We start from the raw sequence: 27,716 nt of genomic DNA, 5'->3' as shown, positions 1-27,716 counted from the left end.
ACAGTTGCTGTAAACAGATCCTAACCCATAGATAATGGAGAAGAATGTCACTCCTTCTCGATGACAGTCAATTTGAAACTCTGATACTGCTGATGCAGCTAACTTCTACTGTACTGAATATAGATGGGTCTAAACTCGTATGTGGGTGAATGTCGAGCAGGTTACAACATGCAGTGGACTCTTGGAGTTCAAATGGCAAATGATCATTGCTCACAATGGGCCACACAGGCGCTGAACTACCGTTGTCATACCGACGTGATGTTCTCCTCAGGAAATATGCATGCTGTTTGTCTTCAAACACTCCTTTGACCACTAGCATGGGGCACATCCCTCATCTCTGTTACCTCTTGGAGTTTGCTTTCGGCTATTGCTCCAGTGGCTTTGTTTCATGCTACCTCCCACCTTCCCAATGTGTGTGAACACTTAACAGTATTGGGAAAAGGGTGATTCTCACACAAAATACCGTTATCCAAATGGCGGCGATGACGTCATCCAAATTGGCGGCCATGACCTCATTTGATGACATCATCCAATATGGCGGATTTTAGGGGGAAGTTTGAATTTTGGCACGAAGATTGGTCAATTGGCCTCCCTCTGCTAACCTAACCCTCTCCACCACAAATGTCAGGAAGTTGAAATTCCGACAGGACAATGCAACACACCTCTTGTGACATACGAAAATGGAGGGAAGATAGGTCACTTGGGCTATCTCTACTAATGTAAAAAATGGCAGGAAAGACAGATCAGTTGGGCCACCTCCACTAACCTAAGTCATCCAACTGCCACCTGTGGCGAAATAAACAAAAAAACATTTGATTTAATTGTGTTCTTTAACTTTATAATTTTTGAAAGGTTTTTTGACGGATTGTATTGACTGGCTTGAATGCGGACAAATACAGTGCTGCGTGAAATATGCCTGTAAAATAATTTACCATTTCGATTAATTACATTTTGAATTCTACGTCATTGTTGATTTAATCAGAGTTCTCACCTTAGACGTAGAATTAGTCCTTCTGCCACAATATTAATTCATCAGTCGCCATCGAAGTTCTTCTCTTTGTTGACCGTGTGTATCTTCCTAAGTCGGCATCGGTTCACTTCACGAAGACGGTGGAAACCAGGGAATACAATGCTACGTTGCTTTAAATAATTTTCGTAACACTTCGATACTTCTCACTATTTTTTATTCACAAGACAATAAGACTTGCTCTGCTCGTCGCACAAACCATAATTACTAACTACATGGCTGCCTTTCCGCACAGTCCAAAATCACGTCCATCCTCCACGAGGCAACAATCGAAAGTGTCCCTTAGCTCCTTGGAGTATGAAACAACAGAGAATCCAATGTGAACTTTACAAAGATTATAATATACATGCCTCTCAATTTATCTTTGGCGCAGCTTTTAAGATATTGTATGTCTCTGCATAGGAATGTGTCATTACAACTGCCCCCCTACTGTATACTGTCACTAGAAAATTTTATTTGATTGACAGGATACAGTAGTCGACCTTGCAATTGATAGGTTTGGGGGTCTTTTATTTACAACCTTCATTTTTATTATCTCATTTTCATGGCACTGTGAATTCTTTGGTATTACTGAGTGTGTGTCAGTTTTTGGTATACTTATGCTAATATTTACAAACCTTAATCCTAATATACAAATTCTGGTTAATACTGAGAAATCAACATCATGTGGTAAAGTTTGTACAATAAAATATACAATGAATACAACGTTATTTACAAATGTTTCCTTCCTCATCAGAGGTGAAAATTAAGTCCTTGTATTGCTTTCTGTATTTATTCTGGGGCGACGAGCTTTGTTCGCTAGCCCGTGTTGAATATGGGCGGGTGATACGCGCGCCTGATTGTTTGGTCGTCCGTTAGCGGGCGACGTTGGTTGAATGCGCGCGCCAGTGCACTGAATGTACACCGACGTGAGGGTACCGTCAAGACTTCCGAACCTCAGTATGCGTGTGCTTTTTGTAGTTCCTTCCAGTACTTAGACTGGATACGACGAGGTACATTGGAATATGTGCCCCGAAGAACACACCACACTATGTGCGAGGTGGAGGACGATCCCGTCGATGCCGCTCCAGGTAAGAAGCGTACCATGTCAAACTTGTCTGGCATTGTCCTTTCCTATTGTTAGGCCATGGGTCGTTTGACGATACAAGCTTCAATTTTCGATGTCACTTGTTTAGGCTCGCTGACACTTGCAACGTAGCACTACTTTGCACAATTTTAATTTCTACACACACCACTTTAACCGCGAGTATTGCGATCGAAACTTTCCTTTTCACTACACTTTTTTCTTCGTATTAACCCCTTTTACCTATTGTACCGAGATTCATTCCCCTCAATATTTCTGGTCAATGTACATAAATATTCACAAATTTGTAAGTCACGGGACTTGGCATGAAATACAAAGTACATCACATACAATGGAATAACATAAAGCACATACAATACATTGGTTACATTAATTACAGGAAAAAACTATCGACGAAAATTGAAAAAAATTTTTGACCACTCATAGTGGCTTCTTCGTCTTGGATTTTACTGACACACACACACCTTTTTCCATTAATCTGTTAGAAGGAACAAGTCCTTTGTTTTCCTTCTTGAACTCGAGTGTAAGTTAAGGTTTACCTTCGTTACGTATTCTTCATACGCAACGACATGCCTCAGCATGCAGAGAATACACCTGTAGCCGCTCCACTGCACCTTGGGAAGGGAATTTTCTACCTTCTACTTAGGGTAATGGCAACGACTACGTGTATGCTACGGTTTTTACCTATAAAATATGAAAATGCACGAAATAATCATTTATATGCAGCGTAACCCTAATATGTACAGTGTTTTGTGCTTAAGCACGTTCTGGTGTGCTTGTAAATCGTTACCTCTAATAAAATTTCCTACATTAACATAGACATATAAACATACAATCTTGAAGTTCAGGGTGTAGCAACTATTAATATGTACAGTGTTTCATAATAGCAGCACGCCCTTGTGTGCGTGTATCATTTTCAATTTAAGTACGCTTATAGACGTCTTGTGTTATCATGGGAGAAAAAATACAGACATTTTAATGCATCGGTTGTCATGAAAATCTATGTACACGAATAATCAGACTTGCATAGCTTCAGTGCAGCATGAAATTCTGTATGACGTTCTTTTTTTTTCACAGTTTATTTTATAGACGATTCCTTTGCTTACAGGTCGTCGATCACACTACTTACCTGTTTCTCGTACAGCGGCGATATCATTTTCATTCTTTGTGACTGTAAATCGTGATATATATGTAAGATATAATTTTAACGTGATTTATCATTTCATGTTTCAAGTGTGTAAAGTAATTCATATCTTCCTTCTGCATACATGAGTGAAGAATCGCTAATGTTGCACTTTGTATCAGGTTTTTCGCATTTTCTCGTAAACTCGTAGAGTCTTACGGTTTTAATTAAGTTGGTTCTTGACGTTAGGTATACCTGTTTATACGAGGTTGTCTGAAGTGTTTAATTTTCCTTATACACTTCTACGTTGGTTAAGTTCCGTACATGTACAGAGCTTCTTTCGCCTTTCACACATTCATATATACGTTTCTACACACAAAAAATATCTACCACTTAATATACACATTGCTGGTGGGGCCCTTTTTCGGTACCCTGCACCATTCCCTCAATATTCCAAAATAATTCAGGGTGTGCTGAGCATCGTCCCTTATACTAATGATACTTACAACTAAATATTTCTTCTTACATACATAACAGCCTTACGGTCCATTAATGCGCAATCATTCCATATTTTCCTCCTTGACACTTTAGCTTTCGTACATGTAACCTCGTGTAAGCTTATATATTCTACAAAGTTGTTTGCTGAGTGCTTTAGGTGTTTCCTAACGTTAATGTGTGTCTCTCTCTCTCTATAAACCCTAGGTAATTGTTTTGAGAGCGATTCAGTTCATTACTCACGCTGCATAGATCTGTTTATTATTATCCTATTTTAAAGCTTGTGTCATTCTTTTCCTTAGTCACAAAAATTCACACGTTTACCTTGTTGTTCATTCTAAAAATCGCTAGCTACTGTGTAATCTAAATGTATGCGTTATCTCTTTGCTTTCCTCTTTGCTGCTTTCTCCCTATATGTAATTGTGTGTTGTTCTCGTGTACATAGCCTTTCTTCCGGTTATCTATCTGCATTATTTTTTTTTTTTTTCTATTTTCTTTCTCCTTCCGTACAAGCTAAGATTTTACTCAATATAATATAATATTACAATACCGTCCATGACCAGTCTGTACTTGTATGTTCACTTTTATTGCGTAGTACCAGCTTATAATTAAATTTTCTAAGCTACTATTTACAAGACTTGTGTACCCTTTTCTTTCTTGTTTTTGAATGGCTCTCGTCACTGTGTCTCATATTAAGCGTGGTCTCAAAACTTTTAAACGTTCCGCGCATGCGCGCTTGTGTACCATGACTGGACTGCAGGCGCGGAGAAAACTCTGCATTGTTGGTGAACATTATTCGTGATAGCCGCCATCGTGTAATATGAGTCACGTGTCGTCTGGACTCGACCGCGCATGCGCCTTCGCGCTTTGTATACACTCAGCTGATCGGACAGGGAAGGGGGAAGATTTCTCCCCGACTCGCTGCCTACAGCGCGGCCAATGACCTCGTCTTGACATGCAGCTATCGCGTGCTCATCAGCTGAGCGTTGGATTGCAACTTCAACGCGTGGTTTGTTGCTCGTCTCAAGCGAACAAACTCTGGCCCTCGCGTTAATTTGGCTTCGTTCCTCTCTCTTAAATAACTGAGTTAGACTACAAAAGTACCGTATGGTTTATTTTATAGCGTTAAGACTCACAGTAACACATGTTTCATTAGGTGTAGTTGACTATGCGTTTTTTAGCTGGCATATGCCCCCAGTCGTTTACTAGTTTCGATGTTTACTTTATGCTGCCGGAAAACTTCCATACCTAAAATACAATTGACGATTAACTTGTCAACGATTAAGAATGTACAGTTTATCGTGACATCGCTAATGGTAACAGGTATTTGCGTCTGCCACTTAATACTTTTTGACTTGTTACCTACAGCTGTCAAGATTTTACAATTTTCCGTTGGCAACACTGGTACTTGTAATGCTGTCGAAACTTCTTTAAATAAACTGTTAGAAATAATATTCGTAGATGCGCCTGTATCTAAAATTACGTTGGTAATTATAGTTCCTATCTTTGCTGTTATTACAGCCTGCACGAGGTCACTTACCTTGTCTGGTGCTTTCACCTCTTCTTCACATAGATCATCTTCTACGGTCGCATCCTGATCATATCTTAAAAATAATTGTCTAAGATGTAATGTGTGCTTGTTTGTGCCCCCTGTTGTCAAATCGGTCGGCCGGTGGGGGCTCATTACGACCGATTGTTGTTTACCGGGGGAGACAACGGCGTTGCTTCAGTACTGTCCGTTACATCTACAAAGTGTACTGAGTGGTTATTCTGTCGCCAATTAGGTTCCAGACCGCTGCGTGCAACATTTTCTTGCGACCGGCCGTCGCTATTCCTCCTTGGTCTGTCATTCCTATTACTGTAACTATTGTAATTTTCATTTGTGTGCCGCCTTTCATCACGCGGGCCTGACCAATCATTCACGTGATTTCTATCATTTCCATACCGGCGTGGACCGTAATCTGTACGATACCTTCGGTCTTCACGTCTCTGTGGCGCCGAATTCTTCCGATTTCCGTAATTCCAGGTTCCATTATTTGGCCTTGTCGCATACGGATGCCAACTGTGTTGGTTTTGTCCATTGCCATTAAAATGATTCCCGTTACCGTTGTTTTGATTGGTTACGGAGTGTTCATTCCGATTACATGTGCTCGGCTCTTCGTATATTATATCAATTGAGTCAAGCACGGAAAGAAAGTATTCAAGGTAGTTTTCCGGTATGGTTACCAATTTTTCGCGTAAGTTCGCGGGTAGTCTGTTTTTCAGAATTTTGAGAACGTCTACGTGCGGTATTGGATTGTTCCAATAGCGCGTCTTATTCAAGTACTTTTCGAAATACTTTCTCAACCCGCCGTTTTTGAGGTTGAACGGTTGTGGGTTGAATACCTCACGTCGCAGTCTTTCTTGGACCCCAGCAGACCAATATTTCTCCAAGAAAGCCCGTTCAAATTGTTCGTAGGTGACGCACTGTTCAGCCATGTCTGTGGCCCACAAAAGTGCGTCGCCTTGTGTGAAGCCTACTACATATCTAATCTTCTGTGCCTCAGTCCAGTTTCTTGGTAAGACATTTTTAAATGCTCTTACAAATACGACTGGATGAGTTTTTCTGGATTCTGTGGAGAAAACTGGAAACTGTCTATGTTTCAACAGGCTCTCATCGACTAGAATCGTCGAGATGCAAGGCGACACGCCTACTGCCTGTTGCAGCACCGCGTTTGGCGAATAGCCATTGTTTGCCTGCGCCGGTGCGTGCACATACGCCGGACAGGGCGCGTGATGTTCTGCGTTATTGACATCATAATCTGGCACGGGCGAATAAGTGTCGCGCTGCCTGCTGCTTGACGTAGGCAAATCATTTGAAACATTCAGTCTACCAGCAATTTCCTTACGTATTCTATCCTCGGCTACTTTGATTTCATTACCTAATTTTTCAAAAAGTTTTGTTTCCCGGTCAGTTATTGATTCATTTACATTACCGTTTTCTAAAGTTTCATTTATTTTGATAATGTCCGCCTTGATACGTCGAGTCTCCTGTTTCAGAAAACCGACTTCTTCGTTAACTTTATTAACTTGGTCTGGTATTTCTTCACATGCGGACTGTACTCTTGTTAAATTTAATTGAATAGCCTGTACGTTTTCATGTATTTCTTTTTGTACGGTTTGTGTTTGATTGTGTGTTTCTACTATTTCTGACAGTTCCTGTTCCTGTTTGTTTGTAAGATCTGACAATTTCTTTTCTAAGTCATTTGCTAATACATTGTATACACTATTGACGGTTTTGATGACTTTGTCTTCGATCTTTTGATCGATTTCATTGGTGAGTTTATTTAAGCGTTGATCGAAATGTCTGTGCATGTTTTCAAATTGCGTGTTTACACTTGAAAACTGCTGTTGGAACCCAATTTCCATGTTTGACAATTTTGTGTTTGTCATGTTGTGGCTGATTTCTAGATTCGACAGTTTTGTGTTGGTTGTGTTGTGGCTGACTTCTAGATTCGCCAGTTTTGTGTTCGTTGTGTTGTGGCTGATCTTTAAATCAGATAATTGCTCGCTCACGTTTGACATCAGACTATATAATGCCTCAAGCGTAACTGACGAAGCTTGTGTGTTTGTATTTATGCCATTATTTGTAGCCATTGTTTCTCTACCACGATCTGATTGAATCGAAACCGGGCTAGGTTCACTGGTTTCACGCGAAATATTTTCATCTGATCTGGTGATCGATGCTTCATCGACTGTGCACAAGGTTTCATTTGCAAGTGGTTCGTTATTGTTAATCCCTGTGGAGTGCAATTGAATTGTATTTAGTTCTACATTATGTTGTGCTGAAAAACTAATTGCGTCATCATTTACGTCACTATTGTCAGAATCGGTGACGTGTCCATGAACATTTGTCAAATTAAAGTTCTCCGATTCCATTGTGGAGATATTATTTTTATCTGTACTTTACTGTTAATCTAAATCTTTAAATTCTCTCGCAGTTGAATTAATAAAAATATCTCGCGATTGTTATTTGTTGCGCGTCGGAAATTTACAAGATGGCGCACTACGTCTTCTAATTCTGCGATTGTTGAACATAAAAAGTAATTATCAAAGTGTAATTGTGTGTTGCCACAAACACTACCAGGATTTTAATATGGAAAGGAAAAGGTTCTGCTTTAAGTGGAGCTAAGCCAAGGTGCAGCCACTGCATGCGTTTGCGCTTTCCTACCTTATTTCCGGCTGAGCTGCGTCACTCACGATTACGTTAGTTTTGTAAATCCTTGTCCTTGTTCCTTCTGGTTATTGTGCCATCCGTTTATACAGTTAATATTGTTTCACCTTATTCGTCATTTTCCATGTGCGTCATGTAACAGAGAAACAGTAATTAGTACAAGTACATTTGTAGCACAACAATGAAGTACTTACTCTTTGTTCCACCAGCACTGTCCCTGTCAGCGGTCGCCAGTGTGGCGAAATAAATAAAAAAACATTTGATTTAATTGTGTTCTTTAACTTTATAATTTTTGAAAGGTTTTTTGACGGATTGTATTGACTGGCTTGAATGCGGACAAATACAGTGCTGCGTGAAATATGCCTGTAAAATAATTTACCATTTCGATTAATTACATTTTGAATTCTACGTCATTGTTGATTTAATCAGAGTTCTCACCTTAGACGTAGAATTAGTCCTTCTGCCACAATATTAATTCATCAGTCGCCATCGAAGTTCTTCTCTTTGTTGACCGTGTGTATCTTCCTAAGTCGGCATCGGTTCACTTCACGAAGACGGTGGAAACCAGGGAATACAATGCTACGTTGCTTTAAATAATTTTCGTAACACTTCGATACTTCTCACTATTTTTTATTCACAAGACAATAAGACTTGCTCTGCTCGTCGCACAAACCATAATTACTAACTACATGGCTGCCTTTCCGCACAGTCCAAAATCACGTCCATCCTCCACGAGGCAACAATCGAAAGTGTCCCTTAGCTCCTTGGAGTATGAAACAACAGAGAATCCAATGTGAACTTTACAAAGATTATAATATACATGCCTCTCAATTTATCTTTGGCGCAGCTTTTAAGATATTGTATGTCTCTGCATAGGAATGTGTCATTACACACCTCTTCCTGGGGATTGGCGAGAAAAGGACTCAGCCTGTGCTGAGTTGCTGGAGAGAAGAGTGTACTTTGTTTATTTTGGAACAATTTATTAAGGAGTGGATTTTGTAAGATAGTGAATTTATCACAGTTATACAGAACACACCCTCTGAAATGCTTGGTGATGCCACACAGCCTACAGCCCTGCAAACCACTCGTAAATAATTCAGTACATCTATGTCCAGAGATCCAAACAACTTGTAAAATGTCAAAATAAAAATCCATCTAAAAGACTCTGCAAACATGCTTGCTAATCGTCAACTGTTAAAACCGTGTACCAGTCTTTATTTAAACAATTTGAGGCATTTCCACTAGCCAGTGTGTTCACCACAAGGTTCAGAGTCCAACTGATCTAGTACACAGTACCACCACCAGAGGGCCCTGTTGTCCATTCCGTGACATAATCCAAGATAGTGGCCATGTCGACAGGTGATGATGCAAGGTCCGTTATCCTAGAGGGCGGATTTTGGTAGGAAACAGTGTGTTCACCACAAGGTCTGGACCTAGTGCACAGTAGTGCCACCAGAGAGTGCTGTCGTCCGTTCAATGACATAACCCAAGGCGGTCGGGGAAAATGGCTCAAAACACTCTGGCCACCATGAGGTCTGGTACTAATACACAGTACTGTCACCAGACTGTGATGTCAGCCATTCCGTGACACAACCCAAGAGAACTGTCTGGAGGGGAAAATGACTCAGCCTGTGCTGGGCTGCTGCAGAGAGGAAGGAGTATACTTTATTAATCCTGGAACAATTTATTTAGGGATGAATTTTGAAAGATATTATATGTATCACACTGATACAAACCACATGCTATGACATGCTTGGGTTCACGCCACACAGCCCACAAACCTGTATACTACCAATAAATAACGCTCTGCAGACACTCAAACAACTCCTAAGTTACCGAAATAATTTCGGTACGGACATGCATACTCCTCCGAAATAATATAGTACACTATTTATAGACATGAAATCAACTGTCCAAATGATGCATAGCACAGTCTACAGACCTGTTAGGAAAATAATGCAACAGACTGCCAAGAACATGCGCATGCACCGCTCACTGCCCTCCTCTCCAGTGAACGACACGGGAGACTACTGTACAGGCTCCCAGATGCCGGGATGCATCGACATCCCCCTCGAACCGACGTGACAGTCAGCTGTCAAGCCATACGCATGTGCCTGTTCAGGTCCCTCAATCATGAGGAGGTGGCATCTCTTTCATACTTGACACCTGAGAAATTCGTCTGGAAATGTGTGTTCATCTAGACACCATTATGACACGACCAGGCAGGAGTGAAGAGCTATTTGCAGACCGCATCTATGTCAGACGCAAGCCAGTGTGAGCCATCACTCTCACTCCGCTGCTGAAGGCATGTAAGGGTTCTTTGAGTGTTATACTGATGTCACGTGTCTATCTAAGTAAGCCGCAAGTCATCCTCTGGACCACGTTTGCTTGTGTTTACTGTTGCTGGTGCAATGATGCACAGCTGCAGTGCAGGTTGAATGGGATCACCGTTCGCCATTGTTTTCTGCAGACGAGACTTTCAGCGGTAAAATAATTTTGCACAGATCGCTAAATTGCAGTGACAGTTAAACCAGCAAAAATTGTCTACAGATCATCAACTACATACAAGACTCACAAGAATATTGGAAGCGAGAACATATTTACCAGTGTAACTGCAATTAAATATTACGATTACTGCTACAGTCTGACACTGACCGATGTACAGGTAATGTCTCGTCTAGAGGGCTGTGGTTCTGGAACGAATCTCAGTATCTATGGCACACATAATTTTCCACGTAAAAAAATTCTCTCATACCCTCGTGGTGATCAATGTGCTGAATCTATACATCCATCATGATACGACACACACTCTTCTTCTCTGGTCATGGCACAATATAATCCACAGTAATTGTACAATGCAATATATACACATTTTACACAAACAGTGCCGCTACCTTTTATATCTGTACAGCACCAGAAAAAAATGTGGTATGCCTACATTCACACCAGCTATATGTCTCGATTCTCTTTAGTCCTAGGAAATTGTCTGACAAAGTCTTACAATCAGTGCTTCTGGAAGGTACTGCACACTACCAACATTCTCTCAAACAAGTGTTACGAAGGGATGCCACCTCCTCATACTTGAGGGACCTGAACGGGCACCTGTGCCTGGCTTCTCAGCTAACTACTGCATCTCCTCAAGAGGGCTGTCACTTCATCCCGACTTCTGGAAGCACGTAGGGTAGTATCCTGTGCAGTGTAGTGGAGAGGGGGGCTGTGGGTGGTGGATGCGCATGTTATTTGTATGTCTGTTGCATTATTTTATGAGCACTGCTATGCGTTATTTGGACAGTTTACGACTTGAGTTCGTGTCCGTACATCACAGTAATGCATTATTTACGAGGAGTTAGCATATCTGTACTGAAAATATTTCGGTAATTTAGGAGTGGTTTGAGTGTCTGCAGAGCGTTATTTGGGAGTAGTTCACAGGTCTGTGGGCTGTGTGGCGTGACCCCAAGCATGTCAGAGTGTGCGTTTTGTATCAGTGTAATAAATATACTATCTATCAGAATCCATCCCGAAATAAATTGTTCCAAAATAAATAGAGTACACTACTTCCTCTCTCCAGCAGCGCTGTGCTGACTGAGCCATTTTCCCCTCCAGACAATAATCTTGGGTTATGTCACAGAATGGACAACAATGCCATCTGCTTATAGTACTGACTACTACTAGGTCGAGAACTTGTGGTGAACACACTATCTCCCACCAAAATCCGCCTTCTTCGATAACGGTACTTGTGTCATCAGCTGACGACATGACCGCCATTTTGGATTACGTCATGGAATGGATGACAGCGCCCTCTAGTGGTTGTACTGTGTACTAGGTCAGTTCGAGTCTGCACCTCATGGTGAACACACTGGAGGGCGGTAATGCCTCCAATTGTTTAAATAAAGATTGGTGCATGATTTTGTGAGTTGACAATTAGCAAGCATGTTTGCAGAGTCTTTTAGATGGATTATTAGTTTCACATTTTATGAGTTGTTTGGCTCTGTGGACATAAATGTACTGCATTATTTACGACTGATTGGGAGGTCTGTAAGCTGTGTTTCATCACCCCAAGCATGTCAGAGCATGTGTTCTGTATCACTCTTAAAAAATCCATCCCTTAATAAACTGTTCCAAAATAAATAAAGTACACTCCCTCCTCTGTCCAGAAACCCAGCACAGGCTGAGTCCTTTACCCGCCGATAGGAAGAGGTGGCTGTTGGATAACTTAGGTTAAGGTAGCCCAGCTGCACTTTCTTTCCCGCCAATTTCTTAGTAGAGATAGCCCAAGTGATGTATCTTGCTGCCATTTTCTTAGGTTAGAATAGGTGTGTAGCATTTTTCTGACAATTTGAACTTCCCATTTTCTGGGCAGGGGATTAGGGTAGTGGAGGTAGCCCAATTGACCTACCTTCCTGCCATAATTCAAACTTCCCACGAAAAGCCTCCATCTTGGATGACATCATCACTGCCATCTTGGATAATGGTACTTTGCGCCAGAAAAACCCTTGTCCCAATACTCTTAATCACTTTGGCTTCGTCTGGTGGCCTGGGTTCGCTTTGGCCTTCATTCGCATCCAAAGGACACAACTAAAGACTTGCTCTCTCACTGTAAGTTTCACATCCTTCGCACAGTACTTTGCTATAGTACCTTTGCGCACACTGATGGCTCTTGGACTGACCCTGGTGTTGTGTGTGGCTTCGTCATTGGCTCCGACGATTTTCGGTATCGGCTTCCTGAACACTGCCCAGTATTTGCAGCAGAGCTCTTCGCCCTGCGCCAGTCCAAGCAACACATCTGGTGACACAGGCTTTTTAATTATGTCATCTACACCGACTCTCTCAGTGCCATTCAGAGCATCTGTGTGCTGTACACCATCCATCGCTTAGTGCAACAGGTCCAGGAAATCTGTCACTTGCTCATTCTTGATGCAGCCTCTGCTATATTTATGTGGGTCCCTGCTCATGTAGATCTGACGGGAACCGAGGCCTTTGATGCTGCTGCCAAGGCTACAGTCCTTGTACATCAGCCTGCTACCTCTTACATTCCCTCTGGTGATCTATCTGTTGCCGCCTGTCAGCAGGTGGTATCCCTTTGTCATCACCAGTGGTCTTCCCTTCATGGGAACAAGCTCCAGGGAACTGAACCGCTCCCAGCTGTTTGGTCGACTTCCTCTCGCTGCCAGGAGATCATTTTAGCTAGGTTGTGTGTTGAGTATTGTCTTTTTAGCCATCGGCACTTTGTGCCCATTGTTATCAATCTTGGACAGTTCACTATTTCCTGACAGAATGCCCTTTTTTTAGCTACTTACGTTCTAATTTATGTAGCCATCTGAGTTATCGGCCGTTTTAGGGAAAGACGCGCGTGTTTCCGACTGCGTTTTACTTTTTATCTGTCGTAGCAATATGGTGAAGGACATTAAATCTTTAGTTCAGGACCTCCATGGTCTCTGTGGCATATTTTGTGCATCTTTCATCAGCTGTCTATCCTTCTGTCGATTGGGCTTAACGGGTAATTGCTTTTAACACCTTTTTTGTCTCCTACGGTTCTGAAATGGGCACGAATGACGTTGCTTATTTTTGGGCCCTAAAACAAAACAAGACAAAGTACAGAGCTGCATGTCACCCTGCAACACATTAACTAGATACTACTTAACGCTTTTTTTAGATCCGCCTACTGGCCCAGTTGAGCCATTCACTGGAAGTCATCCGCCGTGTCGTCCTCTGCAAATGAACGCATTCGGATGACCGGATGGCTCAAAAAGGATAAAGCAAATACAGGGCAAGGTATCGGCTCGCATCTCCGCCGGTGACTGCGGCCGTCGCAGACCTTGGAGTCGCTACTAATCGCACAAGCAGGTCTTCAGTTGGTACCAATATGCTGTGTAGACCCCTTTCTGGTGCTCTCATAAAATCTCTGGCAGTATCGTTATTCGGAGCCGGGTCGTTTAAGCGCCAGTAACACACGCTACGAAGGCGCACACAGTACCTGACTGGAAGCATCTACCATGTGATAATGAGTCGCGGTTTTGGCCTTTTCAAAGAATTCTAGATTTCTAACAGCGGCCCAGTGAAGTGTTTAGCCCACAGGGTGAAGAGAGTATACTTTAGGACGGAGTTTGAGATGCTGTTTGTACCGTGACTTGCGCTCAGTGTAGTCAGTGTTTCGTACTACTCAGTCACCTGGCACGCTCGCTCCATGGGGTTGTCCTTAATGCCATCTCTCTTGATGGAGTATTAAATTGTCTTCTTCCCTTTGTCGCGTGATTTAATCACGTTCTGTTGTTGTCTAAGCCTCTTTTGGAATTCTAGGTCTTAGCACATCTCTGTGCAAAAGGTGATACCGTGAGGATAATGCAAATTTGTTGGAATGACTAGTTGTACCATAGCTCTGCGAGTGAAGTGCGAGACCTTGTGACACGTTATCTCGACGCTTTAGTTGCATTTGTTCGAGTTATTGTGTACACAGTTGTTAAATTTATAGGGCAGGTTCACTAGACAAGCACGCACGGTTACGTCAAGTGGATTTGGGACAGTCAGCCACCAATGTCATTGGAAGTTATACCATCCCATCTCCGTGAACTTCTGTGGTTCCAGCACGAAAGAGGTCCCTGCACACTTAGCACTTGTGATATGCAAAGTCATATGTTGGAGGCATTCTAAGGGTAGCAAGGAAGCGGACGCCCTGTTCCGTGAGCAGCCCACTCACGCTCTTTTTCTTATTGCGTTCCATTGTACACTTGGTGTGGGCAGTCCAAGAAATTACTCGATGACTCGTATGGAGTCGGGGACTTCGTAGCAAATATCAGAAGGGATCTTTGTGCTACAGAGGCAATACCAGTTGGAACATTTTGGAGTGTTGTGTATGACTTAGTACACGATGGTAAGGAGAAGTGAGATACAGAGTGGTGCAGCAACTGTTGTGGTACGAAAGCTTGTCGGCAACAGAAATAATCAGCGAGCAAGTTAACACAATACTTGTGTTTCTCCAAGCATATGAAGACTCACTACAAGTAATGCACCAAGAAATAAGTTCACCCCTCAGTGTCAACAAACATGAGGCTCTGTGAAATAAATCACGGAGGTTGGTGTGGTAGCCGCGGCTAGCCTCGTCTGCGTAGCGTCGCGTAGCGAAGATGCTCCCAAAGCGAGTGGGCCGTGTGACGGCTGCCGGCTGCCATATGACACGGCGGCTGAGGATCGCGCGTATAATTTTTTATTTCGCAAAAAGCTAACTAGTATAATATTGCTAAGTTAGCATACAAACAAACTCTTAAAGTAAAATAAAGGCGCAGTTTCACAAACACTAGACAGACGGCGGCAGTGATGACAATGACACTGGAGACAAATAGCAAACAGCACTATACTGGAACATTATGACAAGCTTGCACATGCTGTTATAGTAAAAGAAAAAACATGAAAGGGCAAACACCGTGCATCATACAATAAGTACCACAACATCAGAAGAACAAAACTGCAAATATCATCATATAATAATGTGAGAAGTGCAGCTTACAGACAGAGCTAGGCCGGCCGGAGTGGCCGAGCGGTTCTAGGCGCTTCAGTCTGGAACCGCGCGACCGCGAAGGTCGCAGGTTCGAATCCTGCCTCGGGCATGGATGTGTGTGATGTCCTTAGTTAGGTTTAAGTAGTTCTAAGTTCTAGGGGACTGATGACCTCAGATGTTAAGTCCCATTGTGCTGAGAGCCATTTGAGCCATTTGAGACAGAGGTACTTAACATAAAAGAAAAATCCAAAATGACAAACACAATAAAACCTACGGTATGCATAATAGTGCCATAATATGCACAAGAGAGCAATAATGAAAATGTAATGTACAAATAGAGGTCTGTACGCTAATTTCAAGAGAAAATCATACACCCGATTACAAACCGGGCTGCTGCCATGTGAAAATAAAGACCTCGGCAGCTCATACATTAAGTTTGTATGCCGATGGCTCTCAAATACCCTACGAGAAAGGTATATTTATCAAAACTGTGTGCCGGCCGTTGTGACCGAGCTGTTCTAGGCGCTTCAGTCCGGAGCCGCGCTGCTGCTCCCGTCGCAGGTTCGAATCCTGCCTCAGACATGGACGTGTTCAAAAATGGCTCTGAGCACCATGCGACTTAACTTCACAGGTCATTAGTCCCCTAAAACTTAGAATTACTTAAACCTACCTAACCTAACGACATCACACACATCCATACCAGAGGCAGGATTCGAACCTGCGACCGTAGCGGTCGCGCGCTTCCAGACAGCGCCTAGAGCCGCTCGGCAACCCCGGCCGGGCATGTATGTGTGTGATGTCCTTAGGTTAGTTTGGTTTAAGTAGTTCTAAGTCTAGCGGACTGATGACCTAGATGTGGAGTCTCATAGTGCTTAGATCCATTTGAAACAAAACAGTGTAGCAAAACATAAACAATGTATGGGAAGGGGTAACCTCTCGAAAGCAGTTTCTTATACAAGTCTGACCGAGCAGTCGTGCACTAGTAACGTGCAAGTAATTTGTGGTTAAGATCCGCTACTGCCGTAGTGCCCCAATCGCAGCGTCCAGACGTGGTAATCTTCAACTGACATACGTGCGGTGGTTAACACATCTACATCTACATCTACTTTTACACTCCGCAACCCACCCAACGGTGTGTGGCGGAGGGCTCTTTACGTGCCACTGTCATTATCTCCCTTTCCTGTTCCAGTCGCGTATGGTTCGCGGGAAGAACGACTGTCTGAAAGCCTCTGTGCGTGCTCTAATCTCTCTAATTTTACATTCGTGATCTCCTCGGGAGGTATAAGTAGGGGGAAGCAATATATTCGATGCCTCATCGAGAAACGCATCCTCTCGAAACCTGGCGAGCAAGCTACACCGCGATGCAGAGCGCCTCTCTTGCAGAGTCTGCCACTTGAGTTTGTTAAACATCTCCGTAACGCTATCACGGTTACCAAATAACCCTGTGACGAAACGCGCCGCTCTTCTTTGAATCTTCTCTATCTCCTCCGTCAACCCGATCTGGTACTGATCCCACACTGATGAGCAATACTCAAGTATAGGTCGAACGAGTGTTTTGTAAGCCACCTCCTTTGTTGATGGACTACATTTTCTAAGGACTCTCCCAATGAATCTCAACCGGGTACCCGCCTTACCAACAATTAATTTTATACGATCATTCCACTTCAAATCGTTCCGCACGCATACTCCCAGATATTTTACAGCAGTAACTGCTACCAGTGTTTGTTCCGCTATCATATAATCATACAATGAAGGATCGTTCTTTCTATGTATTCGCAATACATTACATTTGCCTATGTTAAGGGTCAGTTGCCACTCCCGGCACCAAGTGCCTATTCGCTGCAGATCTTCCTGCATTTCGCTACAATTTTCTAATGCTGCAACTTCTCTGTATACTACAGCATCATCCGCGAAAAGCCGCATGGAACTTCCGACACTATCTACACTATCTATACCCGTATCGCAGCTTCATGCGAATGGTACAAGTCATATGAGGTCTGTGAAGATGCACCGAGGCAAGTGATGAGAGACATACCATCCACACTCCCAGGCGCGATAAGCATCCTTCGGTATCGTCGATGTGAAATCCATATAAGGGATCGGTGTTGTAATGCTCCTCCTGGCAAGTTGGTCAAGAGCTTCATTATGAAGAATACCTTGATTTCCTATCATGCAGATTAACGGAACTCCAATGCCCATGGTCTGCGTGCCTTTAATGGCCTCCAAGTCGTCCAGAATATACCTGCTGGTCTGTGTATCAAACGCGAAATCTTGCGATTTCTGCATTACACTTTGAGAGTCCGTAAGGCGCTAGTATTACTGAACTAGCATAACGACGAGAACTATGAACTGCTACCGAATGCCGTCGAAATGTATTCAGTGACAAATAGAGATTCATTACTAACACATATGACCATCGTCGGCAACTGTTGCGGAGACGTGGAGGGAAGTGTCATTCTTCCAATGGTTTGACAGGCACTGTACTGCTAGAGTGCTTGCGGAATACTGTGGCCGGTAGATGCACAGTCGGGAGGGCACGCGTGGGGATAGCGGTGGTGGTGAAGGATGTGGACAGGCGCTGTAGCGGAATTGCAAAGCGCTCTAGGGGATGTGCTGTTCTGAACTGAAGACTGAGCACACATTTATGTATATATAATGTGGAGCACCTTCACGCCTAAACTTGCGTGGTATTCAAAAATACAGGGTGATTCAAAAAGAATACCACAACTTTAAAAATGTGTATTTAATGAAAGAAACATAATATAACCTTCTGTTATACATCATTACAAAGAGTATTTAAAAAGGTTTTTTTTTTCACTCAAAAACAAGTTCAGAGATGGCCCCCTCCAGACACTCGAGCAATATCAACCCGATACTCGAACTCGTTCCACACTCTATGTAGCATATCAGGCGTAACAGTTTGGATAGCTGCTGTTATTTCTCGTTTCAAATCATCAATGGTGGCTGGGAGAGGTGGCCGAAACACAATATCCTTAACATACACCGATAAGAAAAAATTGCAGGGGGTAAGATCAGGGCTTCTTGGAGGCCAGTGATGAAGTGCTCTGTCACGGGCTGCCTGGCGGCCGATCCATCGCCTCGGGTAGTTGACGTTCAGGTTTCATAACTAACTTTTTTCGTAGGGCTCTCCATACGGTTAATTGTGGAATTTGCTGCTCTCTGCTAGCTCTGCGAGTCGATTTTCCTGGGCTGCGAACAAATGCTTGCTGGATGCGTGCTACATTTTCATCACTCGTTCTCGGCCGTCCAGAACTTTTCCCTTTGCACAAACACCCATTCTCTGTAAACTGTTTATACCAAAGTTTAATACACCACCTATCAGGAGGTTTAACACCATACTTCGTTCGAAATGCACGCTGAACAACTGTCGTCGATTCACTTCTGCCGTACTCAATAACACAAAAAGCTTTCTGTTCAGCGGTTGCCATCTTAGCATCAACTGACGCTGACGCCTAGTCAACAGCGCCTAAAGCGAACAAATGTACAACTAAATGAAACTTTATAGCTCCCTTAATTCGCCGACAGATAGTGCTTAGCTCTGCCTTTTGTCGTTGCAGAGTTTTAAATTCCTAAAGTTGTGGTATTCTTTTTGAATCACCCTGTATATCTATTGTCACCACTGCTTTGCCTAGCATTTAAAAAGAATTCGACTGAAAATGCAACAAAAATACTGACTTCATTTCGCTTGGGCTATTAACACATTTCTAATATAACAGAGAAACGTCATGACTGAAGAATTTTGAGTAAAACTTAGCCATGTCAAAATTTACTTCTTTCGGCAAAACACGAGTTTACACAGTGTCACCTCTGAACCGTAGTTGTGTCCGGCTCTCCGAAACGCGCGATAGGCGGAGTGCTTTCGGTTCGCGTCTAGTGTTTCCGGTGGCGCTTTCGGTTTGGGGCGCTGTTTGGATCGCTACTGCCCTGTGGCGGGAGGTGGAGCAAGTGTACGGTCGCGTGACGATCGAGGAGTTCGTACTGGGCGGTGACCGAGAGAGGTGGTGGCGCGAGCGGGGCCCTGCTGTGGGGGGGTCGTCAACTGCTCGCCACGTGCTTTGGCCGACCTCTTGGCTGTGGAGGGCTAAGTCTGTCTTACCCGCATGTACGCGGCTTATGAAGCTTAGAAACCGTGGTGCAGGAGATCAGCGCGTGGGATCATATGTATTTTTATCGGCCGTTGAAACCACTGGCAGCGGTTGGCTCTGATGAGCATTTGGAAGTGCGACATGTTCCCGGCGTTGGGGTGCAGTGTGAGAAATTGAGTATTGTTTTTATGTACCGTTTCTAGTGAAGTGTATGAGTTTCTTCACCAGTAGTTTTGTTGGGGTAGTACCACCACAGTTTTCGTTTGCCTGTCCGCGGGAATGTGGTAATTGGTTCTTGGTCGGGCCGTTTTCATTCACACCTCCATTGGATGATTTAGGGTCGGTGTAGCGGGTCTCTGTGGTTCGGCGTCTGTGCAGGCAGCGCCCTTGCTACATCTTCTGTTTTTTTTTCTCTTTTTTTCGGGGGGGGTGGGGGGGCTGCCTTTAATGTGAAGGTTTGTCTGCTGGCTTATTCACATTTATCTTGTAACAAATATAAGTTATGTAACTGGCGAGAGACAACTATTTTTACTTGGTACAAGCTAGCTACTTGTTCACTTATTGACATACCAAGTTTAAAATCTTCTTATTGTTAACGTCAAACCTTGCAATATCCTTTACTTGGAACTATTTTTAAAAGAGGTTTTTAACTTATATATATATATATATATATATATATATATATATATATATATATATATATGTGTGTGTGTGTGTGTGTGTGTGTGTGTGTGTGTCAAGTTAAAATCTCATTATTGGCAAGTTGGTCATGTCATACCTGGTAATCTCCTCTTCATAATGAAAGTTGTCAAGCTATTTGAAATTGTGTTAAAATTATTTTTTTAAAGAAATACCAGACTTAAAAATTTATTACTGAGAAAGCCTTTTAAAATAAAAGATTACCTTAACAGTGTGTGTTTTTTCACTAGCATCTCCTGGCCCCTACATCCACGATATCGTTTTGGGAATAACATGTGTACTTAAGTTGTTGTTTGTGAATCGTCCTAATTGACGGTTCAGCCTCACTAACATATTGTACAGACACAACTGGGTGAGAATCCTGAGACAGTGGTTCGTTAATTTTATTAAATGTGGAGAAGTAGGGTCAGTAGATTATAGAAAAGCATATGCTTCGTACAAAATAAAAGACGTCTTCACTTTTTGTTTTTTTGTTTTTCAAAAATCCACAGGATTTCTGTTGATGGCCTTTAAGAATTACGCTCTTCAATCTAAAAATTCCGTAGTTGGTGGAATAACATGGCAGATAATGAAGTTATGACTGCCTCCCATTTTATGTGCATACACTACTTTGGCTTAGTGGATTGTTGCCACGTTCGGAGCTAGAATCAACGTTGGCCGTACGGCATTTGTGTGATACACCTCTCCTTTCACCTGTGGTAAGCCGTCCTTAATTTGAAAATCTGATGTTGCTCCTCTGTCCGCAGTCCACGATAAACTAGGTTCTTCCATAAATGGTTGGGTACACAGTTCTGAGGTCGGAGGAAGGCGAAAGAAAGCCACTTTCCTATGGCAAGGAAGGAATTTAACTATTCCATGCAATCTAATGGATGATGCCACTTTAATTACAGCCTCTACTTTTTTAAATATTATTATAAACCTGAGTGAAATTTTGCCGACACGATGCACTCATTTTTCAGTTGATGCTGAAACAGAAGAAATGCACACATTTATGTTATTCATATGTTCCAACGGAATCTCTTCGTTGACAGCTTTAAATAGTGGAATCTTTTTGACGGCAGTTTTAAAAAGTGCCCGAAAACATTTTTCTTTGTCATAACCCGGTTAGAAGTGTGATTTGTAGCACAGTGTCCTAATAATGATACATTACGTACGGTACTTTTTTCAAAGAGAGAAGGAAGAAAAACAGCGAATGCACAGTATGTCCATAGATTCTCGCAACCATTTCAAAAAATTGTTAACTGTTAGAGATAGAGAATCGTAGTTTACTCTAACACGAAACTTCCTGACGGATTAAAACTGTGTGCCGGGCCGAGGCTCGAACACGGGACCTTTGCCTTTCGCGGGCAAGTGCTCTACCATCTGAGCTCCCCGTGGGCGACTCACGACCCGTCCTCACAGCTTCAATTTTGCCAGTACATCGTATACTACCTTCCAAACTTCAAACTTACTCTAAAACGTTTAGCAGCTCCAAAAGTAGTTTTCCTTGGCCCTCTGTTCCAGGTTTGAGTTGACGTCCATCAAATTGGCGACATACCAGGATAACTTGCAATATGTCATATTATCGACGCCTATATAGGGTGGGACTTAGAGAAAGAAACAAACATAATCACGTAGTTCAAAACTGTAAAGAGACAGTCAGGGTTCACAGTCTCTGCTGCCACAGAGAGACGAGCTGCAGAGGTCCATCATCTTCCAAGACACTATACCCCCACTTTCGCGTCTGCACGTGCGGGATGTGCTGAATGAGGGATGTTCTGAAAGCTCGTCGGGTCCTGAGGTTCCCACCGCATCGCTCTCGCGCTTTCCAGATGTCACGGCATTAGATTTTCTTGTGAAATTACGCCAAGGTTCGCGATGCCAAAAAAAAAAAAATGGTTCAAATGCCTCCAAGCACTATGAGACTTACCATCTGAGGTCATCAGTCCCCTAGACTTACAACTACTTAAACCTAACTAACCTAAGGACATCACTCACACCCATGCCCGAGGCAGGATTCGAACCTGCGGCTGCAGCAGCAGCGCGGTTCCGGACTGAAGGCCCTAGAACTGCTCGGCCACACCGGCCGGCTAGCGTTTACACAACAGCAGTCTATTAAATTGCTACCCTTCGTGCAATAATCAATGAATGGACCATAACTGCTCATGTTTCACTGCTGATCCGTGTATGGGTCTAATTGGAACACCACCTGGATTCTCAGCTGGCGACACACTGAAATTATGGAAAACCGGAAGTAGGTCTTTGATAGCTCATAACTGTTTTCCAAAAAAGCACGATGCTTTATCTATATTAGGTTCCAAGTCACGATGTTTTAACCTTTTGAGTCGCAATCGTATGAAAAAATACATAATTTTTTAAACGCCCGCTAAATCACGCAGGGGTAACAGGTAATTAGGATTGTGGAAAGGGCCAAGGGAGTTGCGGTCGGATCCACTTCAAAATTGTAATTTGTTATCACTTAATTCACAAATACACTTTTGAAAGAAACTTACTTAGCGGCTGAAAGACTCCGGATGCATTACAGTGAGTTCAATTTTGAAAAGACATGTTGTTGTTGTTGTTGTGGTCTTCAGTCCTGAGACTGGTTTGATGCAGCTCTCCATGCTACTCTATCCTGTGCAAGCTTCTTCATCTCCCAGTACCTACTGCATCCTACATCCTTCTGAATCTGCTTAGTGTATTCATCTCTTGGTCTCCCCTTACGATTTTTACCCTCCACGCTGCCCTCCAATACTAAATTGGTGATCCCTTGATGCCTCAGAACATGTCCTTCCAACCGATCCCTTCTTCAGGTCAAGTTGTGCCACAAACTTCTCTTCTCCCCAATCATATTCAATACCTCCTCATTAGTTATGTGATCTACCCATCTAATCTTCAGCATTCTTCTGTAGCACCACATTTCGAAAGCTTCTATTCTCTTCTTGTCCAAACTATTTATCGTCCATGTTTCGCTTCCATACATGGCTACACTCCATACAAATACTTTCAGAAATGACTTCCTGACACTTAAATCTATACTCGATGTTAACTAATTTCTCTTCTTCAGAAACGCTTTCCTTGCCATTGGCAGTCTACATTTTATATCCTCTCTACTTCGACCATCATCAGTTATTTTGCTCCCCAAATAGCAAAACTCCTTTACTACTTTAAGTGTCTCATTTCCTAATCTAATACCCTCAACATCACCCAACTTAATTCGACTACATTCCATTATACTCGTTTTGATTTTGTCGATGTTCACCTTATATCCTCCTTTCAAGACACTGTCCATTCCGTTCAACTGCTCTTCCAAGTCCTTTGCTGTGTCTGACAGAATTACAATGTCATCGGCGAACCTCAAAGTTTTTATTTCTTCTCCATGGATTTTAATACCTACCCCGAATTTTTCTTTTGTTTCCTTTACTGCTTGCTCAATATACAGATTGAATAACATCGGCGAGAGGCTACAACCCTGTCTTACTCCCTTCCCAACCACTGCTTCCCTTTCATGTCCCTCGACTCTTATAACTGCCATCTGGTTTCTGTACAAATTGTAAATAGCCTTTCGCTCCCTGTATTTTACCCCTGCCACCTTTAGAATTTGAAAGAGAGTATTCAAGTCAACATTGTCAAAAGCTTTCTCTAAATCTACAAATGCTAGAAACGTAGGTTTGCCTTTCTTTAATCTTTCTTCTAAGATAAGTCGTAAGGTCAATATTGCCTCACGTGTTCCAGTATTTCTACGGAATCCAAACTGATCTTCCCCGATGTCGGCTTCTACTAGTTTTTCCATTCGTCTGTAAAGAATTCGTGTTAGTATTTTGCAGCTGTGGCTTATTAAACTGATTGTTCGGTAATTTTCACATCTGTCAACACCGGCTTTCTTTGGGATTGGAATTATTATATTCTTCTTGAAGTCTGAGAGTATTTCGCCTGTTTCATACATCTTGCTCACCAGATGGTAGAGTTTTGTCAGGACTGGCTCTCCCAAGGCCGTCAGTAGTTCCAATGGAATGTTGTCTACTCCAGGGGCCTTGTTTCGACTCAAGTCTTTCAGTGCTCTGTCAAACTCTTCACGCAGTATCGTATCTCCCATTTCATCTTCATCTACATCCTCTTCCACTTCCATAATATTGTCCTCAAGTACATCGCCCTTGTATAGACCCTCTATATACTCCTTCCACCTTTCTGCCTTCCCTTCTTTGCTTAGAACTGGGTTTCCATCTGAGCTCTTGATGTTCATACAAGTGGTTCTCTTATCACCAAAGGTCTCTTTAATTTTCCTGTAGGCAGTATCTATCTTACCCCTATTGAGATAAGCCTCTACTTCCTTGCATTTGTCCTCTAGCCATCCCTGCTTAGCCATTTTGCACTTCCTGTCGATCTCATTTTTGAGACGTTTGTAATCCTTTTTGCCTGCTTCATTTAATGCATTTTTATATTTTCTCCTTTCATCAATTAAATTCAATATTTCTTCTGTTACCCAAGGATTTCTACTAGCCCTCGTCTTTTTACCTACTTGATCCTCTGCTGCCTTCACTACTTCATCCCTCAAAGCTACCCATTCTTTTTCTACTGTATTTCTTTCCCCCATTCCTGTCAATTGTTCCGTTATGCTCTTCCTGAAACTCTGTACAACCTCTGGTTCTTTCAGTTTATCCAGGTCCCATCTCCTTAAATTCCCACCTTTTTGCAGTTTCTTCAGTTTTAATCTACAGGTCATAACCAATAGATTGTGGTCAGAGTCCACATCTGCCCCTGGAAATGTCTTACAATTTAAAACCTGGTTCCTAAATCTCTGTCTTACCATTATATAATCTATCTGATACCTTTTAGTATCTCCAGGGTTCTTCCATGTATACAACCTTCAATCATGATTCTTAAACCAAGTGTTAGCTATGATTAAGTTGTGCTCTGTGCAAAATTCTACCAGGCGGCTTCCTCTTTCATTTCTTAGCCCCAATCCATATTCACCTACTACGTTTCCTTCTCTCCCTTTTCCTACACTCGAATTCCAGTCACCCATGACTATTAAATTTTCGTCTCCCTTCACTATCTGAATAATTCCTTTTATTTCATCATACATTTCTTCAATTTCTTCGTCATCTGCAGAGCTAGTTGGCATATAAACTTGTACTACTGTAGTAGGTGTGGGCTGCGTATCTATCTTGGCCACAATAATGCGTTCACTATGCTGTTTGTAGTAGCTTACCCGCATTCCTATTTTCCTATTCATTATTAAACCTACTCCTGCATTACCCCTATTTGACTTTGTGTTTATAACCCTGTAGTCACCTGACCAGAAGTCTTGTTCCTCCTGCCACCGAACTTCACTAATTCCCACTATATCTAACTTTAACCTATCCATATCCCTTTTTAAATTTTCTAACCTGCCTGCCCGATTAAGTGTTCTGACATTCCACGCTCCGATCGGTAGAACGCCAGTTCTCTTTCTCCTGATAACGACGTCCTCTTGAGTAGTCCCCGCCCGGAGATCCGAATGGGGGACTATTTTACCTCCGGAATATTTTACCCAAGAGGACGCCATCATCATTTAATCATACAGTAAAGCTGCATGCCCTCGGGAAAAATTACGGCCGTAGTTTCCCCTTGCTTTCAGCCGTTCGCAGTACCAGCACAGCAAGGCCGTTTTGGATATTGTTACAAGGCCAGATCAGTCAATCATCCAGACTGTTGCCCTTGCAACTACTGAAAAGGCTGCTGCCCCTCTTCAGGAACCACACGTTTGTCTGGCCTCTCAACAGATACCCCTCCGTTGTGATTGTACCTACGGTACGGCTATCGTATCGCTGAGGCACGCAAGCCTCCCCACCAACGGCAAGGTCCATGGTTCATGGGTGGGAAAAAACATGAGACACAGTTAAATTTACGAATAAGATAAATCGTGCATGTATATGAGATCAGCATGCGGAGCGGCTGACGGCCGCCGGATCAAATCTTCAAAATTCCAAATATACAGGGTGATTCAAAAAGAATACCACAAAAGGCAGAGCTAAGCACTATCTGTCGGCGAATTAAGGGAGCTATAAAGTTTCAGTGAGTTGTACATTTGTTCGCTTGAGGTTCTGTTGACTAGGCGTCAGCGTCAGTTGATGCTAAGATGGCGACCGCTCAACAGAAAGCTTTTTGTGTTATTGAGTACGGCAGAAGTGAATCGATGACAGTTGTTCAGCGTGCATTTCGAACGAAGTATGGTGTTAAACCTCCTGATAGGTGGTGTATTAAACGTTGGTATAAACACTTTACAGAGAATGGGTGTTTGTGCAAAGGGAAAAGTTCTGGACGGCCGAGAAAGAGTGATGAAAATGGACTACAGTATCTGGCGGTGTTAGAGAATTGGCTGTTCCCTCAGCTCGAACAAGAAGCACAAGAATTCATATTTCAGCAGGATGGAGCGCCACCACATTGGCACTTATCTGTCTGTAACTACCTGAACGTCAACTACCCGAGGCGATGGATCGGCCGCCAGGCAGCCCGTGACAGAGCACTTCATCACTGGCCTCCAAGGAGCCCTGATCTTACCCTCTGCGATTTTTTCTTATGGGGGTATGTTAAGGATATGGTGTTTTTGCCACCTCTCCCAGCCACCATTGATGATTTGAAACGAGAAATAACAGCAGCTATCCAAACTGTTACGCCTGATATGCTACAGAGAGTGTGGAACGAGTTGGAGTATCGGGTTGATATTGCTCGAGTGTCTGGAGGGGGCCATATTGAATATCTCTGAACTTGTTTTTGAGTGAAAAAAAAACCTTTTTAAATACTCTTTGTAATGATGTATAACAGAAGGTTATATTATGTTTCTTTCATTAAATACACATTTTTAAAGTTGTGGTATTCTTTTTGAATCACCCTGTACTATGATGATTACTGAAGGCAGAAGGCCACAATGTTTTAAGATGCTAGCAGGACTGATGGCCCACAAGGTGCACAGAAAGAGATAAACAAGCGCAATAAGATCGCTGAAGGCGGCAAGGTTATAAATTCAGCAAATTAAGGACATATATATTGGAACAGTCGGTAAAACAATGCATGAAGTTTAAGAATTTCCTTTTCGCATCACCAACCGCGGAAGGCCCATAATAACTTGTAAAATCTTTCCGAGGAAATTACAATAACCTTCCAAGAGCAGAAGGCGTTAATGTTTGGACTTGGAGAAAACTCTGAGAACTTGTTTGCAGTGCTGAAGGCCCACAACTAAACTTGCCAAATTATAAATATAAAGTACAGTTAAATTATAACAACATTAACACTGCCATTAAGAGAACGGAACTCAGGAGTTTCCAGTGGATCAGTCTGCCCTCGTTCACTTAGGCGAGACAGGGGGCCGAACTACACTCGATTCCTCCGAACCCAACCAAGTGACAGTCACGTACCGACCGACCAACCGCTTGCTTGCCACGATGGAGTACAGTAGAATTCAAGGCCCCAAAAAAGTTGGAAGTGTCACAATCCCCAAACAAACGCGTATGTGAAC

Source organism: Schistocerca cancellata, chromosome 1 (assembly GCF_023864275.1).
Source record: "Schistocerca cancellata isolate TAMUIC-IGC-003103 chromosome 1, iqSchCanc2.1, whole genome shotgun sequence".
In the NCBI taxonomy this organism is placed as follows: domain Eukaryota; kingdom Metazoa; phylum Arthropoda; class Insecta; order Orthoptera; family Acrididae; genus Schistocerca; species Schistocerca cancellata.
This window is presented reverse-complemented; position numbering follows the sequence as displayed.